Source organism: Delphinapterus leucas, chromosome 5 (assembly GCF_059928025.1).
Source record: "Delphinapterus leucas isolate spDelLeu-1000000601 "Yukka" chromosome 5, BTC_Dleu_Yukka2, whole genome shotgun sequence".
In the NCBI taxonomy this organism is placed as follows: Eukaryota; Metazoa; Chordata; class Mammalia; order Artiodactyla; family Monodontidae; genus Delphinapterus; species Delphinapterus leucas.
The window spans coordinates 107,338,917-107,360,523 of NC_143133.1; the positions used below are offsets into that span (position 1 = coordinate 107,338,917).

Consider the following 21,607-nt stretch of genomic DNA (forward strand, 5'->3'; position numbering starts at 1 on the left):
AAGTCATGTATCCTGTGATATTTTCTTTTCTCTTTAGCAGTTAAACAGATGAATGTTTTTATTGAGAGTTTTTTTTGGTAGTCTTTTAAAAATGATATCTTGCTGGTAGTAAATTCCCCTACTTAAAACTTTAAAATAGCCTTTTTTAATAGGAAGAGTATTGGTCTAGAGGTCAAGGGTTCTGACCCATTTCAAAACCTTTGACCTTCACTTAAAACTCTCCTGGTTTACTTGCCTGACGAATAAGGATAATGCAAAATTAATGTTTCTTTTCATCGATTTATTCATTTTAGTGCCTATATTGCCAAATTTATTTTGACTGTGCTGATGGACATTTCATGAATACAAATTAAAGAATCATAGAAGGTGTGAAAAATCAATACTATGCATTGTCAATAAAATGCAATAAGAACAATTACTTCCAGAGATTACATCTAATGAATTTTTATAATGAACTTGTGAAGAGTAGTTATGTTTGTAGTGGGCTTATTATTCTTAGATTTAGTGAGAGTCATGTTTTTAAGTGAATTATCTACTTTAGCAAACTCCCATTCCTTTACAAACTGACTGGATAAAATTTCCCATTTAGTAATCTGATTTGAAATAATTGGTCGTTTATTTCTTGAATGGAAATTACCATATACCATTCTTATACTGACATGAAATTACCCTTACTTTAAGAATCATTTGCTTACAGTTTTATATGTATACTCACAGCAGTATGAATTTATTGTTTATAGAGATGTAATTGTTTCATAGGTGAAGTTTGATAGTGAAGTTTCACTTTCTAGGTTAGAAGAATTTAATGTATTCTTGATACATGAAAGCTGTTTTAAATATAGTATATTACACAGTGGAATGTTAGAAGCTGAAAAGATAAAGAATGACATGTTTTAAGACACCTATTTGTCATGTATGTCACAGTGCTGTTTAATACTATTCCAATCAAATGGGAATATGAAGATCACTTAGAGTAAGTTGCAAAAGTCAGATCATCTCAAAGTTTTGTTTAAATAAAACACATTATTGGTTTGTTTGAAGTTCTTAACATTTTTTATGGGTTCTCCAAAAGTTCCACGGCATCTCTATAAGATGTAGCACAGTGCAAAAACTGACATGAAAAATGAAGCTAGAATTAGCTCCAGATGTATACAGATTGTTCTGGGGTGATAATTACATTTTTCACTTTGAATTTTCCTAATTCAAAGAGGTCAGATTGGCAATCACAAAAGTGATTTATTTTGTTAAAAAGTGAACTGTCTTTTTCTACATGAAAGCTTAAGAGAGATGAAATTGAATTTGAAGCCGACATTTTGCAGATATTGGGTGGCTGTGGCTTGAGTTTGACTGATAATTTGTTTTAGTCTGAGATAGGGTGGGAAGTAAACGGCTAGCATCTTGCTAAAATTTTAATCAATTTTGTAAAGAAGAAATGTAGTGGATTGAGTGCCAAAGATCGAAAGATCAGGTCAAAAACTCCTTTTTAATCACATAAATAATGGGATATGCTTATGAACTTAAACATCTGCAAATTTGATTTAAAACTTTACAAATTAGTTGATGTTAATTTCATGGCAATCAGCCATGTTCTGGTTATTTTTCTTGAATCCATTCCAAACTTTTTTTTGTATTCTTCTTAACAAAGTGTTTAAATCTGCCGTATTTTATTACAGAAGAGAGTTTAGAGCCTGAATTTAAGAAATGAGGAAATGATCACGTTTGGTTTGCTGTCATTAAGACCAAGTAGATCACTATATATTTTGTTAAAGCTTCAGCTAGGATCATATTTTTCAATATCCACTCATTCATTAATAGGTTTATTAGATACCATTTTATATTTTATCCCATTTAAATTTTAACATTTTAAGACAAAATATTATTATTTAGAGTTGAAAATCTTTCTTAAAATATTTAGCATGTTATTTTTGAGTAAAGTTATATATATATATACTTACGGTTTATTAAGTTATGTTTATTCCTATACTGAAAATAATTCAAGAGCTATTTAAGCTCCAAAACCTGATTTAAGTCTTCTTTACTTCTTTAAAATAAGACTATATACACTCCTCAGGAAACTGTATATTCTCTGATGCACAGAAAATAATCGAACAACTTCTTAATTATATTTCAGATTCAGTTTTTCAGAAGCATGTAACTTTTTTTTGCCCAATATTTGTTGTGTATGTGTATAAACCTTGTAGAAATCCATATGAATTTAAAGAAAATGTTAAATAAATATTTCAAGTAATATTACTCCAGCATTGTGTAAAGTGTTTATATCCTGCTCATTTGACATTAATATCATTTTTGAAGGAATTGACATTGTATTCAAGGCCACTTTATAAAAGTGTTGTGTTGCTCATCCTAATTCAGTCTGACATACATTCCAATAACACTACCTCCCTTCTTGGGTTTAAAGCTAAATTTATGACTGTGCATTGTGAAGTGCGTCATTTAAAAATGGTTTCAACCCAAAACATCTAATAAATAAATAATGTGTATGGCTACTCAGTAGTAGACTTTCTAGACTAGAAATCATTCCATCGGATATTCAACAGTCCACTATCGGAGAGGGCTGTCAGATAAATCTTATGGTAGCTGCATTCATGTCCTGTAAATCACATATTATTGTCTGAGCCTTCTGCCAGGTCATCTATTCTTTTCCCATTTATCAGAAATGCATAGAGTATATAGAAAAACTAGAAGCACCATGTAGTCTGGCCTGGCATCCTGTGTGAGTAATTAATTAGCAGTAAAAGTTAATTTAAAAATAGTGTTAGTCTGATTTTTCTTCAATACATTTTTCAACAAAATATGTAGATTGTTGCTATTTTGGGAAATATTTCCTTTGCATGAAGGTAATAACAAAAGGTTTGGTCATTTCTTTCAATATCTCTGAATTATTAATTTTAAAACTATAATGTTCATAATGAGAACCAGCTATCACTATTCATATGATTCTTTAATGTCTGTTTCGTGGTTGAATTATTGCCAGTTGATTTTTTTCCTGAATCTTCATAGTAAAGTGTTCCTCTTTTCCATCACTCTCCTCTAATTCCTTTTCTCTAATTCTGGTTTTCTTCTCCTTTTTGAGTTTATTCCTTCTAAATATGTGACATTAATGTTATTGCTCTTGGCTTTTTATTTCATGAGCTTTTCTTTTTCATAGTTGTGATGAGTATTTTGGGTAAAGTAGATAATTAAAAAAAAAACAAAACCCCGAGAGGGGTAGGGGAAAGCAAACCAGCTCTATACCGTGGCACAAAGGCATCTTTCATTATTAGGCCTCTCTTATGTTTGGACCTCATTTCTTATCACTTTGTTTTTGTAACTGTTCTCAAGCTATGCGAACTATTTAAAGTTACCCAAATGTGCCATCATAATTTTGTGTCTTGGCGTAGGCTTTTTCTTTCCCTATAATTTCTTTCCTTCAAATTTGGTGAGTCTAATTGTTGGCTTCTTCTCATCACTCCGAACTCAGCTTAATTATGCTCTTCTCAGATCATATCTATAGTTGGTATCTTTTTTGCACGTCTTCATCTTAGCACTCATCATATCACAAATTTTAACTATACCTGTGCTAGTTTGCTACTTCTTTATTGCCAGTCTCCCTCTCTCTACTCTAGGTCCTATGAAGGTTACAACTATTTCTGTTTCATATACCTAGTATACTAGATAAACTGTGAAGTGTGCCTAGTACCCAGCACCGTCCCTGGCATCTGATGGCTGCCCAGTGAATATATATGGAATAAATAAATAATTCAACTCCCAGCTAAATTGCCATCTCCTCTGGAAAGCTTTCTTTGACTCCTCTCTTCCCCACAACTCTAAGCCTAGGTGAGGTATATACATCCTAAGCACTCACTTGACCCACCTTATAGTAATTTCATTCTTTATTTAAATTGTCTATTATTTTTTTTCTTTCCCGTTAGACTTTAAGTTTCTTAAAGGTAAGCACTGTGTTTTATTTTCTATTGTATCTCCAACATTCAGCATAATTACTTTTCAACCAAATATTTATATAATTGTACAATTAATAAATGAATGGTAACATTGATCATAAACACTGTATTTTGGGCTTTTACCTTTTGGTCCTTTTCATTATGAAACATCCTCATTCTTTTATGTGTAATTAAGTGTGTATTAATTGTTCATTTTTATTGTCAGCTATTTTGTCATTGCCAAATATTGTAGTCATGTTCATTTATAAATGAGAGTCTTACTTTTTTCATTTTCTTTTGGCTTAATCAGATTTACTTCTTTTTAAAAAAATCAAAGTTATTGAAGCATAATTAATATACAATATATATGTAATATTTTACAATATTATATACAAGAGTATATATACAGTATCTTAAGTGTACAGTTCAATGCATTTAGATATATACACAACCGTGTAACACCCATTTCAATCCAGAAAGTTCCCTGTGCTTCTGTAATCAGTCCCTACTGGTATCACCTCAAGTTGCTACTGATTTGATTTCTCTTACTGTGTGTGCGTTTTACTTATTGTAGAACTTAATATAAATGGAGATTTACTTCATTTAACTGTGGTGCTTAACTCCTCAGAGTGTGCTGTATATAGGGTACACGTCAACCTTTTAAACTAAAACTCACTATCTAATATTAAGAAAATGGTGTGGTTTTTAAAAAGAAATAATTGAGTCAGTAAAACATAGGTTATCTTCTGCTAACCACAAAATAAGAATTTTGAGTTTAAGTTGCTCATTGGAAATATACAAGTCTTCTTAACTTCCTTATGCATTTTTTTTTACCTATAAGGAAATCTTATGGTATGGAGCTTTTATGCAGCAGTATTGTGGGGCCATAAACTATACTTCGAAAAAAAAACTTCTAAGTTTTTGTTTTCACTGTCTGTCAGGCTCAGTTCAAATGCTATCTCTTATACAGAGCTTTGTGTCAGTTTATTTACCCTGAGTCCTCCTTAATATGCCTGCTTGTGGTATTTCTTTTTTTATTTAGCAAACATGTACTGAATGATTTTAAGACAAGTCTCTCCTTTTAATCTAGTAAGAGAGACAAATAATTGTAATACAACATAGAATTTTTATGAGGACTTTAAGAGAAATAGAAGCAAATAATAGGGGCAGGGAGTGGAATTACGAATGGGGCATAAAAATGTATTTATTAATCCCTGTTTAATTTAACTAATTTTATTTCTGTTCATGAACAGATCATTTCAGGCTCCTTTGCCTTTCAGTCAAAATTTTTTTTCCAGGTTCCATCTATGTTTTTTTTATAATTTCATCGAGATCAATAGATATTCAAGTTCTTAAAGCATTTCCTCTACTCTTTGCTGTACCTATAATTTTCCTTGGTTAGATTTGTGGTAGCCGGCTACCTGTTTGATCAGTTCTCACTGTCCAAAACTTCCAGTACAGCAAATCCTAGTGTGTACTGTGTGATGAAAATGGATGTTCTCTGAGAAAAGCAGACAGTGGTAAATAAGCTTGGAAAATGTTCATTTAAATTTAATTAGGATCTTTACTGGAGGGTTCCTCAAGGCCTTTAGTCAACACATGTGTGTATGTGTGTGTATGTGTATAAAAAAAAAAAAATATATATATATATATATAAAAGTGTATTGTTGAATCTGTTATGAGAATAATATTAGTATATTTGATCACAAAATGCTTTTTATGGCCATAGTGTGTATGGATAATTTTTGTAAAATATACTTTAGGAAAAGCATCAGTGTTGACACAGTGAATAATATAGGAAATGCCTCTTTTTGTATTCTGCTTCTGGTTTTCTCTGCTTCTCCAATCACAGTGATTACAGAAAATCAGTAGATTTGCAAAAGTACAGCTGTTTTTTTCATGAAACACTGTGATTATTTTTACTTCATTCAAGAATTAACTCAATTACCTGTTCTCTCTCCTTTCTAGGTAATTTGGACTCAATTTACATGTTGTTTCTGAAGGGATAGATGTTCAGAACTGATTATAGTAAGATTTGGTATTCTTTCTAGAACAACTTAAGTTTAACCAGGAGTGTGTGTGTGTGTGTTTGTGTGTATTTTTACACACACATATATGTATTTTTACAATATTTATGTAGAACTAATCCAAGCTTAAGAATAAATTCAAATATTTTGACATCAATTGATTATATAGCTATTTCCTACATTGGTTGAGTGAATCCCATTACATTTTTAGTCAATATTGTGGCAGTTTATGCTCTGTAATCATGTTTAAGTGTCTGGCATAAAGTCTAGAAACCAGGGTCAGAATATATTTTATATTAATGGGATATTACATACATTGTTAGTGACCCATTTGTAGAATCGGGCTTTGCTATGCACTTAAAGAGGTGCAAGAGGTCCAAATAAAATGAAATTAATCTGTATGTGACTGTCATATGATACAATGTCTGGTGAAAGAAATTTTCAGTATTTGTCAAATAAATGAGTAAAATTTTAGCAATAAAATTTTAACAATTTTTAATAGAATAAAGATTTAGTGATAATTTATAGTTACACAGCTAAATTATACAGTGGCTGTTGCTCTTCTTAGGTCATCCATTTATCCATTCAAACAATTAGGATTTGAGATAGGTTGTAATCAAGACCTAGACATAATAAAAATATGAAGTCATTATTAGAGGTTAATTGGGTTAAAGAATTAAGAGTCATGAAATGACTCTGATGCCTAAGTCCAGGGGTTTTCACTAAAATCTGTAGTGTTTTTATGTTTGTTTTTTTTTTAAGTATAATTTGTATATAAGGCATTTCCTAAAGTTAGTAGACAACAAAAATCTATGTTGATATCCTTAACCCTGAGAAGTGAGGGAGAATGGAATGCTGCTAGGAAATTCACCCAGGTATATTTAGGAAGATTCATTAAATTAATAGATGGGAGAGGAATTTACTCTTCTTCTGATATGGTCTGAAGAACTCTATCTTTGACATGTACAGATATTTTTGGCATAAGAACATATAAAAATCTTTCTGTGCATATATTGTGTAATAACAAAACTCATTTAATATGTGGGTTTTTTGCTTTTGCTATAAATTAGAATAAAAATAGTTCTAAATCCTATTAACTCTTATTAATCTTTATTTCTTTGCTTAGATGCCCCCAACATTGGATTATAAGTTGTGAATACACCAATTTAGAGAACTCCATCTTAGAGTTAAATTTACAGTGATAAGTGCTAAAGAAGGGTTAAATTTATGCACATAAGAGCTATTTTCGTACTTATGCTATATTATAAGTTTTGTTTCTTTCGTTAGATTGAAAACTCCTTGAAGTCAGGAAGCCATTTCTTTTTTTTTTTTGCGGTATGCGGGCCTCTCACTGTTGTGGCCTCTCCCGTTGCGGAGCACAGACTCCGGACGCGCAGGCTCAGCGGCCATGGCTCACGGGTCCAGCCGCTCCGCGGCATGTGGGATCTTCCCGGACCAGGGCACGAACTCGTGTCCCCTGCATCGGCAGGCGGACTCTCAACCACTGCGCCACCAGGGAAGCCCCAGGAAGCCATTTCTTAATTGTCCATTTTGTCTATGTTGTTTATTAGTGTCAGATTATAATAAAATAATCATTTAATAGATATTTGTTGAATAAATCAATATATTTACCTTATTTAAGTAAAGTTCCCTTTAAATTTAATTCTTGAGTTTTTGATTTATTAAAAAGTATTTTTTTTAGTTAAGGAACAGACACCATTCTATTTAATACTTTTATTTCTTCTATTCAATTTTATCTTAATCTGAAAGGCAATTTAGCCCTTATATCGAGGCTTCAGACCCTAATTCTGAACTCTTACCCTATGCTTACTTAAATGTTTTAAAGTAAGAAAATGATACGTATTAAATCTCTTTCACCTGATCAGCTTTGGGTCTCAAAAAGATCCGTTAAGCGTCACAAAAGGACCTGTTAAAAGTCTCAACTGATGACCTCTTATGAAGAAATCACTTTGTGCATCTAGATTTTCCTCTTTCTGTAGAATTATTTCTATCACGTTTAAGTCACTAGCTTCAAATAACTCAGCATTCATTTCAGGCACCACAGCTTCTGCTAACAAAGGGAATATGACAAATGTTGAACCTCTGGCTCTTAAAAATGATGTTTACCCAAATATTTTAGCACATTGTTCGTGAAGGTTTCTTAAAAGAGACAAATCTATATCTGAGTAGAAAGATTGCTAAAAGTGCTTGCATGGCAACAAATTTGCAAAATGTGTTAAATGTTTAAATTTATACTTTGATATGCTGTCAATAAATCATGCAACTTTCTTTGTAACCAGCCTTCCTTTTTCCAATGTAAATGGGACTTCAGGGGCAATTGGATTCTTTAAGACCAGTTTATATGTAGCATGGTCCAACTAGGATCAGTATAATTTAATATTTCAGCCTTTTCTCAATGTTATCCCTCCTTTTATTTTATTTTGGATGCCTTTATTCCTCATCCTTAGAATATATTTATAGAAAATTAGTGAATGTAAATTGATTGTCTTTGATTTGTTATTGTCAGTGCTTGTGGCCTTTTGATTGCAAATGAATGAGAATCAATATGGTAATGATTAACATTGGGTTCAAAAAAGTAGGCTTGCAGTACAATCACCTGTTTTTATCTTAGAGCTGCTGTGAATGCTTTGTCCTTATAATGTACAAAGGCTGTGAGCATAGGTGTTCTGTATTGAAGTGTTCAGAATTAACTTAATTTTGTGTGCAATCAAAATATTTGACCTTATGAGAAGGAACTAGAGACCTTTGAAGAAGCATGATGGGAAGCCTGTGGGAGTTGGAGAGGGTAGTTTAAGATTCATGCTATGTTAACCGATCATGAACATCTTAAATGCACTAATACTTGTGAAGCATTTGAAACCAGCTTAATAACTGCACTTTATGCTAGTATGGAAAAAAAAATTATAGTTTTACTTGATTCAGATTTTTATAACTTGCTTTTATAAGGTGGACTCATTTGTCTTTAAACAATAGCAAAAACATTAAAAACAAATAAATCAGACTGAATTATTGCATTTCACTTTTAAAAAATAAAATATTTAACTTGATGGATTAGTGAACATTAATTGATCTTTATTTGAATCTGGATGCAGACCTTTCCAGTATTAATTTAAAGTGCTTTGTAACCAAAGAGAAGCATAATTTAACTTTAGCTCAGGATTTACTCTGAAATACAGGCATCCTGTTGATTCACTAGCGCACTAGGATTTAGAAAACAACACCTTTTAAGGTAAATTTTGTGGAACTGGCAGTACACCCTGTGGCTTGGCAGTCTAGTCAGAAGGATGATACCATGCTGACTATATAACGAGATCTTTGAACGTTATTCTCAAGGGTGGTAAATGCAAAACAAAGTAATATCAACTGGCACTTAATTCTGCAAGTTCCCTGCTGATTGGGGTATTCAGAGAAATGGAACTCTTCCTGACAGGAAGTCAGCCTATGAGTATGGAGACATCTGAAAATAAAGTGTGCTTTAATTTGGCACCCCACCGTTTTACAGCTGGTCTTTTAAATTGGGATTAGGCAGTGAGTGAGAAGAAAAGGGGAATACGTGAATGGAAATATTCTAAGCATAGTGTTTTCCTTTGGTTTTAACAATTATGATTACAGCTCGGTTTCTGTGTTTCTCAGCTTTGACTGCTTATTGTTTGGTTTTGCTTAGTCCTTTCTTTTTTTTCTATTCAAATTAATCCACTGAAGTTAAAGTATTACAAAAAGGCTAGATTAAAAGCGTAAAGCTTGAGATTGTCTTTGTTTTTATACCAAAACTCTCTGATAACTTTTTCTCATAAATAGTATATAATTTAATAGTTTTTAAGCAGAGTAATCAGAGTTCTTAGGATCTAGATTTAAGATTTGCTGTCAATTTTAAAGTGTTTACACTATTTGCCTCAGTTGACTGAGTTTAGTACTTTAGTGCAGTTAGACTATAATAGCATTATGTATACATATATATATATAAAACACAGTATAGTTTAGGGAGGGACAATTATTATATATAAGTAGTTGCCCATATATTCCATATGTTATGCATCTTTTAGTCAGGCAGCTGTTTTTAGTCAAGCTGCCATTTTATAATATGAGCTTCCAGAAGCATGCATGCAATTTTAATAAAACCTGGAGTTTGCACTTTGATTTAGGCCTGAATAAAGCACGAATCAGAAGCCTGAAGGCTATTTGTTTTCCTAGTAGTTACTTCCTCAGTTACTGGAGATGGACTTTATAGAGGTGGCTGTTGTCTCCATCATGGGTAACAAAAGGAGAAAGGGAAAAGTCACTTTGGAAAGGGTCTTAGGAAGAGACTGAGGTCAGGAAAATGCTGTGATGATAGATTTTGGAATTTTAATAAACGTTTTTCCCTCTACCACTTGTTAACTCTGTAACCATGGGCAAATCACTTCACTTGCTTGAGACTCAGTTTCTTATTGAGTGAAATGGGTGTAATAAAGATTATATTAGATAATATATGTAAAAGGATGTAGAACAGTCCATAGAGCAAAGTAGGTTGTAAATTAAAGTTATTAGTTTCTGAATCTAAGTGTTTTTAACAGCACACAAAATCTTCTCTTCAGTATTTTTAGTGCCTCTTGTTTTCTTTTAATGAAATTAGATTTTTCGTATCTATGCTTTAGTCCACCATTATTTTCTGCAGTGTCTCTTTCATTATTTTCTCTTCTTTCTATGATTATATGCCCAGTCTAGTCCATTTTCATCTCAAACCATACATTATTAGATCTAGGAGATATCCCATAAATTTGCAGTTTTGGGCCATTTTCATGTAGGCAAGGTTAATGGTTAACATTCATATTTTCCATAGGCTTCCAAAGGTGATCCCACTGTTTCCTGTGCTAGCTATAGTGATCACTCCTTTGGAAGTCAATAAAGTATACCTTAATACAAGTGAGATGGATGTCATTTTAGGGATTAGTACTCCAGTGATTTTCTTAAAGATGTCTTCTGTATATTTCAGTGCTTTTTATTTATACTACATTACTTTCAACACACCTCCTGTGTTACCATAGTTGAGAAATACTTTTATAACAGTTAACCTAGGTCACTGATTATCAACCTTTTTTTTTTTTTCTGGCCAGATACATCATCATTAACAGTTGCTCATTATGATGAGTCTCACCCTGAGTGCTGTCAGAATCGGGGAGACAGGCAGGGACAAAAGGAGGTACCATTTGAAAAAGGTCTCCATAAAGAATCAGAAATTCTGATCCAGCTTATTCCTGAATTAGAGAAATGGCCTTTTCCTTTGTGTTGATTTTTACCTCTTTCAGTATGTACTAACAAGTTTACTTTCCTATAGGAGTCTCTTTGTATTTCCTTTCCAAGAGAAGCTGCAGTTTACTGTCTTATCAAATTCACACCCCACTGCCTTATTTTAAAGCTCTCTAATATCTATTTTATTTTAGTTTACACTTATTTCTCTGCTGCTTTGTAAGTAGCATTCAGGTATTTGACATATGTGTTATGTGTATCATGTCATTTTCTGGGTATTTTACCAGAAAAATCAAACTGCCTAAACCCGAATCTGTTCTGACATTCTTCTGACATCTTCCTTTCCACAAGGTGCTTTTACATATAGTGAGTATGAAAATGCATGGCAATATCCTAAATACTGGATACATAGGGCATTCTTTTTGATAATAATTATGTATTTTTGAAAAATTTTTGTTGGAATCTCAAGTTTTCATTAGACATTCAGTTAAAACAGTGGAATTGTCTTGTTTGGTCTGTTGATTTGTCATGTTATTCTTATTATCAGATACCACATAATTGAGAGCAAACTTAAGTCTGGTTTCTTATTGTTCTTTTTTCAGAGGGGAGGTGGTCTATTCCTTTACCTAAGAAAGCTTACAGCTTTGCTTAATCTTTCAGAGTTGTGTCCTATTTATATGCATTGAAAAGATTCACTGTTGTTTTATAGCACTAATTTGTAGCTTAGTTTGTGAACATAGGTTTCTTTTTTTCTGGTACTGTAAGTTAAGGAAGAGAAAAGGAGTTTGATCATTGGCAGTGAGAAAGTAAAACAACGGGAAAGTTTTTTACAAAGAAGCTTTCTAGTTCTTGTTAGTATCTGAATTGCTGCCTTACTTATTTGGACATTTGGCAGTGCTGTCATTGCTTTTCTGCTAATTATTAGGAGTTGTTCTTAATGATATCTGCTTGTTACCTGTATCTTCTATCTCAGCTGCCCAGATTTGAGTTTCTTGTAGCCTGGTAGCTGAATTTCTGGAACTGAAAAAAAACCAATCACAACTCAATCATTGTTAGAACCAACACCTGTAGCACAAGTTAACTTGCTTAAAAACTTTTCCAACTCTTGCCACAATATAGTGATTTTTAAAAAATGCCTTTATTTCTTTTGAATCTTTTGAATTTTGTTGAACTTTGTAGTAAAGTTCACTTTTGTTCAACTAGCTCTTTCTGTTCTTTTAATTTGGTTTCTCTAGTATGATAGGCTGAAAAATGGCTTCCCAAAAGATATTCACGTCAAATCTCTGGAACCTATGAATGTTACCTTATTTGGAAAGAGGGTCTTTGTGTGATTATGTTAAGGATTTTGACATGAGGGATACTCCTGCATTATTTGGATGGGCCCTACATACTGTTATATGTATCCTTATGGCAGAGAGTCAGAGGGAGATTAGAGATAGGTACCCAGAGGAGGAGGCAGTATGATGATGGAGCAGAGAGCAGTGTGGTCACAAGCCAAGGACTGCTGACAGCCACTAGAAGCTTGGGAGAGGCAAGGAGCAGATTTTCCCCTAGAGCCTCCAGGAGAAGAGCAGCTTGATTTTGGCTCAGTGAAACTCATTTTGGACTCCTGGCCTCCAGAACTGTGAGAGAACAGACTTCTAGTAATTTAAGCCGCCAAGTTTGTGACGATCTGTTACAGCGGCCACAACAAGTGAGTAATCTATCTAGTGAGTGTTCTTAGTGCCATGCTCTTCCCTCCTTCACCTAACAGTGTTAAATTATGGTCTCTTTAACAAACACTTGAATGTTTGTTATAAGGGAAATTGAGTCAGGTACTGTTGAGAACCCCAAGAGATAGGCATCACTACCTTTAAAGAATTTTACTGTAGTTGAGACAAATTCCAATTTGTAAAGTTATTGACCCAGGAAAAAAAAAAGGCAAAATAAGCTAGTATTGCATATATTTCTAATGGAGATGAAATTGATATGAATAAAATACTGCCAGAGAGATGCACCACTGATTATTTGTGCAGCAAAACCAGGTTATCAAGTATTTCATTTCACTATTTTAGTTATGTTGTAGGTCAAAATGACCTACATGGTAATGTTTATCAATAACATGTTTTAGGACTTTTGCATTAAACTTAAAGTTTATACCAACTAATATCTCATTAGGTACATTGATAAATATTTGAAAGTATTATGGAATCATTCTGGACTGAAAGGCCTTACTCCTCTTCATTGGGAAAGTCATTAAGCATACTGTGATTGGCTATAGCTTGTGGCTGTTGACAACTATAACATACTACTGCAGCACGTAATGTATGTGTCTTAGTACTGTAAAATTAGGACCAAAGCTTTATTGGTAGATGTAGTATGAGGTTTGGAAAAATTTGATTCTGAAGATATAATTTCATAGCATAAACATAAATGATACTTTATTTTCTCCTAATGAATACATTTCACAGTTATTTACTTTTCATTTGATGTAAAATTTTGAATACTGAAATTAAATCTCACTTTGTATTAAGAATTTATTCAATGAGCACATAGTATCAGTTTACAGTGGTCACTGTTCAGAGTGGTAGACTCCAAATGGTTAAACAGCAGGGGAGTTTTCTGCTTTTAGTTAAAAACTGCTGTTTTCTATATGCCTTATTTACTACATTTTAAATTCTTAATGTTGTGTGCTGTGGGATTGGGCATGCAAAAGTCAGCAGAAAGAGTCTGGTTTTTTCATCTAGAGCTATTACTTGCTGTACAATAATAAAGGCACTATTTTATTGGGTTACTTGTAATTAACTTCAGCACTAGGCATTCATATAAATCATTCGTAATCTGTTTTCTTTAGATTTTTATTCTTTTAAGCTGGTTTAATGTACTTGCTTTCTGTTATCTTTTTACATATGGATGGAGGTTGTAATTGCTTTTTGGAATTAGGCTGTCAGAAACCAACATATATGTGAATTCAAGAAATGACTGAGGCAAGCTAATGAATTTTATATAACATTTTATAGAGATTTGTTACTGAAGTATTATCTAGTAGTATTTGTTTTGTTGCAAATTTAATAAATAACCATACTTTCAAGTTAAAAAGTGTCTACAGATTTAGAAATTTAAAATGGCAACAATTATTAATTAGAAAATATATTTACTATGTTTTTCAAAATCCTGAGATAGCAAAGACATGAAATTTCTTTGAACACTTGTCTGTCAATTTATTGACATTCTTCTTTTAATTTTAAACATTTGAATCTTCATATATTTTCCATAATATTAGCTGGTAAATGCCCTTTCATAGATTAACTAGTATGTAATTTATATTATTTTGTGTTTACAACTTTTTTATGATTATTAGTTTAAAATTGAGTGAAAATGAATTAGAGGGAGTCTTTTTGAGTAAAAAAAAGAGGCATCTAAAAAGAAACACATATGTATGTCTGGCTGAGTTTAAGTAACTGTATTATTCAAAATTAATGTTAGAAAACAAAACTTTGTCTCTAAAATTACCTTGATTTTATAAATGTTTACAGTGATCTGTAGAAAGAGTTTAGAGGTATAGGTAGTTTTATTCTCTCCCAGGACACCAAAAGCTTGACTTGATGATCCCTATAAAAGGAATGTTAGGTGTATTGAGGTGGGGGATGGGAGGCATGAAGAATGTACCATGTCCTGAAAGTAGTGCTTTTAAAAATAATTCAGTTGGTAAATACTTTTTATTATAGCTGAGTACATGAGATGGTTTAAAAATCTTTTTAAAATAAGTAGCTGTTTTATATAGTTTTAATGGAAGTCTTTCATGTTTCCTCTCCAGCAGTCTCTAATGAACGCTCCTTGTAATTTCAGTGCAGGCTTTGAGATTCCCTAAAGACTTGACTTCAGACCTCAAAGGGCAGCAATTGCCACATGTCTGGAGACCTGGAGTTGCCAAACAGACTGACCATGTACTAATAGGACACATTTATATAGCTTCTGAACATGAAGCCTTGATATAAGCTTAATGATGATCGTCTGTTGAGAGCTTGTTGCTGGAAAGGGTTAGAGCAACTTTTGTCACCTTTATTGAAATCAAGCTTTCTTTATTGATTAGTGAAAGATCTTGACTATATTGACGCCAGTTTGGAAGTTATTTGAAAGATCATTGTTGACTGGAGAATATGTTTTTTCTGAAAAAGTTTAAAAAGATTTTTAAAGAAACTTGCAAATTTATTAATTTTAAAGTATGCTTAAACACAACACCAGGGGATTATTGCTTTTTTGATTATTTACAAACAGTTTAAAACTATATTGTAATCACATACTTGATTGCATGGTTATCTCAACTTTTTGGTTTTTTTTTTTTTTTTTGCGGTATGCGGGCCTCTCACTGTTGTGGTCTCTCCTGTTGTGGAGCACAGGCTCCGGACGCGCAGGCTCAGCAGCCAAGGCTCACGGGCCCAGCCGCTGTGCGGCAAGTGGGATCTTCCTGGACCAGGGCACGAACCCGTGTCCCCTGCATCGGCAGGCGTACTCTCAACCACTGTGCCACCAGGGAAGCCCTATTTTGTCAATCCTATAAATAGTTATTTTCTCAATATTCAATTCCTTCCACATAGTAAATGTTCAAAAGCATTTGTTAAATAAGCAGTTATGAAACTGAACCATTTGCTAATCCAACTTTAATAGAATTTTTCTTTCTTTTCTCTATTTTGTAGTTGTCTGTGTATATATTTTATTTATAAACTGAGCCATAATACTTGTACAAACTAGGTGTACAATTTAGATGTACATGTTCACAAAAATCATCAAAACGAAAACTTGCCAAAAGGTAAAATTTTCTTTTGATATTTCATGTAATGATTTGTTTTACCCTCTATAGAGACAGTGGAATAAAACCTGTTCTTTACTATTATGCTATAGTCTTTCCTGGTATGTGGTTCCTCAAGTTTCTGTTAGATATGCTGTTGAGAGAGTGCTGACACAAAGTGCAAACAATGCTGAAAAGTTCTTGATAGTTTACTTTGAGCACTTAAGATTACTATATCATGACTATGAACCAGTTTTCTCTGGTTTTGACCTTTAGTCCTGTGCATAATGTGGTTCTCAATTTTGTGTTAATACATTCCCTTCCTCATTTGAGCTCTCCTTTGTGGCCTACTCCCTTGACTCCTAATAGTGTTTCTGACATGTATTTAGGTACTTGGAACTATATCCAGCCAATTTGATTTATTTTACAAAGGCATAGATAACTGTAACATCTTAAAATATTAATATTGATATTCCATTGAAGAGCAGAAGCCTTTACATTTTTAATTTTTTATAAGAAAACTGAAATAATTTGATGAGTTTAGGTGTTTGTTAACAAATTATTCTTCATTCCATTTTTAAGTTAAATTATGTTTGGATCCTTAGGTCAATACTTAAAAAAAAGGAGAATATTTTATTACCAATAGCAATGAAGTTAATTTTATTTGGTAGGATGTAAAATACTATCTTTAAAAAAAAATTCTTAATAGTGTATGATACATTTACATTTTCATAGTTTTTTTTTAACATCTTTATTGGAGTATAATTGCTTTACAATGGTGTGTTAGTTTCTGCTTTATAACAAAGTGAATCAGCTATACATATATCCCCATATCTCCTCCCTCTTGAGTCTCCCTCCCACCCTCCCTATCCCACCCCTTTAGGTGGTCGCAAAACACCAAGCTGATCTCCCTGTGCTATGTGGCTGCTTCTCACTAGCTATGTATTTTACATATGGTAGTTGTATATATGTCCATGCCACTCTCTCACTTCATCCCAGCTAACCCTTCCCCCTCCCCATGTCTTCAAGTCCATTCTCTACGTCTGTGTCTTTATTCCTGTCCTGGCCCTAGGTTCTTCAGAACCTTTTTTTTTAGATTCCATATATATGTGTTAGCATACAGTACTTGTTTTTCTTTTTTGACTTACTTCACTCTGTATGACAGACTCTAGGTCCATCCAACTCACTACAAATAACTCAATTTTGTTTCTTTTTATGGATGAGTAGTATTCCATTGTATATATGTGCCACATCTTTTTTATCCATTCATCTGTCGATGGACACTTAGGTTGCTTCCATGTCCTGGCTATTGTAAATAGCGCTGCAATGAACATTGTGGTACATGACTCTTTTTTTTTTTAACATCTTTATTGGAGTATTATTGCTTTACAATGGTGTGTTAGTTTCTGCTTTATAACAAAGTGGATCAGTTATACATATATATATGTCCCCATATCTCTTCCCTCTTGCGTCTCCCTCCCTCCCACCCTCCCTATCCCACTCCTCTAGGTGGTCACAAAGCACCGAGCTGATCTCCCTGTGCTATGCGGCCGCTTCCCACTAGCTATCTGTTTTACGTTTGGTAGTGTATATATGTCCATGCCACTCTCTCACCTTGTCCCAGCTTACCCTTCCCCCTCCCCGTATCCTCAAGTCCATTCTCTAGTAGGTCTGTGTCTTTATTCCTGTCTTGCCCCAGGTTCTTCAGAACTTTTTTTTTTTTTTTTTGCGGTACGCGGGCCTCTCACTGTTGTGGCCTCTCCCGTTGCAGAGCACAGGCTGTGGACGCACAGGCTTAGCGGCCATGGCTCACGGGACCAGCCGCTCCGCGGCCTGTGGGATCTTTCTGGACGGGGGCGCAAACCTGTGACCCCTGCATCGGCAGGCGGACTCTCAACCACTGCGCCACCAGGGAAGCCCTGAATTTTATTTTTTATCAGGGAAAACATATATTATTTCACAGATCTAATAATAGTATAAAACTTAAACTGAAAACAGCAATTCCCTGCTACAATTCTTCTTCTCTCCCTTGATTCTTACTTTCTTGAAGGAGCCACATTCAGATCTCCTAGCTTTTGACTCTGCTAGTTACTTTCATATTTCTAAATGATAGCTATTTCTGGATTTTTCTGTTTTAGATATTATCTAATGTCTTCTATGGAAGATGACTATTGAGTACTTATATTGCTGTCCCTGTTCATTTTATGTATTCTCTTGTTTCCAGGACAGTTATATCATAGTGTTTAGTTAAAACCATACCTAGCATTTACATTTTCGTGACAATGTAAATATCTGTGCAGACCCACAAAACGTACCATGCTTACCCAACCACCTTCCGTCTCCTTCCTCCCCTTCCTTCCTTCCTTCCTTCCTTCCTTCCTTCCTTCCTTCCTTCCTTCCTTCCTTCCTTCCTTCCTTCCCTCCTTCCTTCTTCTCTCCCTCCCTCCCTCCCTGCCTCCCACTTGTTTGTCTCTCTTTCTTTCATTGATTCTCCTGGAATTAGTAACTTCCTACTTTTTTTGTTAATTTAAATTTCTGTGTACCCACCACAAATTTATTTCTGAATTTTCTGCTGAAATCATATAACTTCTACCAGTGTAATGAACACACTTGGTATCTATTGGTTCAATTCTTTTCCTTGGAGATACAGTACCCAGAGTTCTCTGTTTTCTTGTTCTTGCCTGGATTGGTTACTCCTTAGTTGTGTAGAAAGGTGTCATCTGGAGGCTTCTTTTATCATCAACCTAGATGTTTCCTCTTCTCCCTCTTATGCTATAGTGTCTATTTCCTGTGTCCTATAGTGGCCTTCTTTTATGAAAGATACACTGATTCAGCATTTATTGATCACTTATTCTGTATGTGCTGGTCACTGTCCTAGCACAGGAAATAGGAGAGAATAAAACAGAGAAAAGCAAAAAAGAAATCTAATTGGCAGTAAGTATGCCATGGAAAAATTAAAGCAGAACTGGGATGGAGGATGATAGTGGGGTCTCTGTATTAATTTTGATGGGGCATGTCCTTTGTAATTTCTTAAAAGAGAATGCATGACAGAATTTTTTAGACCTTGCTTGTATGAAAATGTCTTTTTTTTTTTTTAATCTTTATATGTGACTGGTGGCTTGTTGGGATATTAGTATTATAGGCTGAAAATTGTAATCTTTCCAATTATTTTTTTCTCTGTGAGAGCTTTTAGTATTTTTTATTATTTTAAAAAGTGTTTGTTGTTACTGGATTGTACCTTGATGTGGGTGGATCTTTTAAAATCCATTGTCTTTGATATTTAATGTAAACTTTTTCAGTCTGAAAAAGTATGTACTTATGTTCAGAGAAGTTTTCTTGAATTATATCTATGGGAATTCCTTTCTCTGTATTCTCATTTCTGTTTCCAGAACTCCTCTTAGTTAGATGTTGAACTGTCTGGATTAATTATCTAATTTTCATATCCATTCTCACCTGTTTTTCCTTCATTTTATCTTTTATTTTACTCTTCTAAGAGCCTTTTTCAACATCTTCCAGTAGTTCTTTCAAAATTTTTATTTGTTATTATACTCTTAATTTCTAATAGCATTTTCTATTTTTCTGAGGCTTTCAGGGGAGATGGGAGGGGAGAGCTGGATCGTTAATTTTATGTCAACTTGACTATGTCATGGGGTATCCAGATATTTGGTCAGACATTATTCTGAGAGTTTCTGAATGAGATGAACATTGAAATCGGTAGGCTTTGTAAAGCAGGTTGTCCTTCCTGATGTGGATGGGCCTCATCCAATCAGTTGAAGGCCTGACTAGCACAAAAAGGCTGAGCATTCCCTGAGTAGAGAGAATTCTACTTGCTTGACTGCCTTGGAACTGAGATGTCACTTTTTCCTGCCTTTGTCCTCAAACTAACATATTGGCTCCTTTTGGGTTTTGAGCCTAGTGCCCTTCAGTCTGGAACTACACCATTCATTTTCCAGATTTTTATGCTTTTTGGCTTGGGGTAGAATTACACCATCGGCTCTCCTGTTTCTTCTGCTTGCTAACTCGCCCTGCAGAGACTTGTCAGCCTCCATAATTATGCGAGCCACTTTCTTAAAATAAATAAAATACATATCTCTGTCTTGTTGGTTCTGTTTCTCTGGAGGACTCTGTTTTTCATACGACAAATTTCATCTGTTGTGCAGAGAGAGGGTTATCTGGCTCCCCAGGTGTTCTGGGCTCCAATAAGACGGTCCGTGTTACAACTCCTGCTCCAGTTCTTCTTACAGATTAAAGGAGCTCCCAAGTCCTGTGATCATGGGCACTGCTGAGGGCCACAGACTCTTGGCTTGGAGAACTCTAATACAGAGGCAAAGAGGTACCAGTGAATAAAAAAGTAACCCTGCCCTGGATTTTTACATGAAAGTTTTTACCTTTCTGATGGTATTAATTATACTTTTCTTTAGTCTTCCTCTCCCTACCCCATTAACAATATTTTTTAATATTTTAATTTGTTAATATTTTGTCCTTTTTTTTTTTTTTTTTTTTTTTGCGGTACGCGGGCCTCTCACTGTTGCGGCCTCTCCCGTTGTGGAGCACAGGCTCTGGACGTGCAGGCTCCGGATGTGCAGGCTCAGCGGCCATGGCTCACGGGCCCAGCTGCTCTGCAGCATGTGGGATTTTCCCAGACCGGGGCACGAACCCGGGTCCCCTGCATCGGCAGGCGGACTCTCAACCACTGCACCACCAGGGAAGCCCTCTGTCCATTTTTAATAATTATTTTTTTTCCTGCTTGTTTCTTTGGTGTCTGTCATTCATATGAGTCTTTCCTCTAATGACTAGTGACGCTTTGTGCTCATGTTTAAGTGTATTGCACAAAAGTCTATGTGCCTATGTATGTGCTGTCTGCTGGTGATGAATGAGCTTTATTTTAAATGTTATCATGGCTTCTCGTTTTTCTCAGAGGACACTTCTCTAATATTGCTTGATGTCTCATGGTTCAGTAAGCATACTTTCAAGTTATTTTGTTTTTTACAATAAGGCTTTTTAAAGTGTTCAGAGGTTTACTCCTCTGGAAAGTAAATATCCAGTCTCTTACCATGGTTGGGATGGCCATCGTTATGAGGAGAGGAGCTCAGATTCTGTGTTTTTTATACCAGCTTTTATTCATTTAAACTCTTTTCATCCCTGTCCCTCAGCCATCCATATATGTAATCAGTGCCTTCAATTCTTGGCCTTTCTAAGGGTCTTGTAACAAGCATTTGTCTGCTTCTTCAAGTTATTTCCCTTCAGGTTGTAGAGAAATTTTTTAACCCTCTCTCATTACTCTTGTCCTCTCTTTATTATTTTTGTTCTTGTTTTTTGCTGTTTAACCAAAGTCACTCATTTTATACCTTTTTTTTTTTTTGCGGTACATGGGCCTCTCACTGTTGTGGCCTCTCCTGTTGTGGAGCACAGGCTCCGGACGTGCAGGCTTAGTGGCCATGGCTCACGGGCCCAGCCGCTCTGCGGCATGTGGGATCTTCCTGGATCGGGGCACAAACCCATGTCCCCTGCATCGGCAGGCAGACTCTCAACCACTGCGCCACCAGGGAAGCCCTATACCTTTTTTATTTTAAGAGTAGAACATAGTTTAGTGATTTTCTAGCCGACTGGAATAAAAAAAAAAA

At 34.4% G+C, this 21,607-nt stretch overlaps 1 protein-coding gene across 4 annotated transcripts in view; it reads left to right on the forward strand.

Annotated features, from left to right (window-relative positions):
* LRBA (LPS responsive beige-like anchor protein) overlaps positions 1–21,607 on the forward strand; it is a 748,688-nt gene that overhangs the window by 218,158 nt on the left and 508,923 nt on the right. The window lies entirely within an intron of this gene.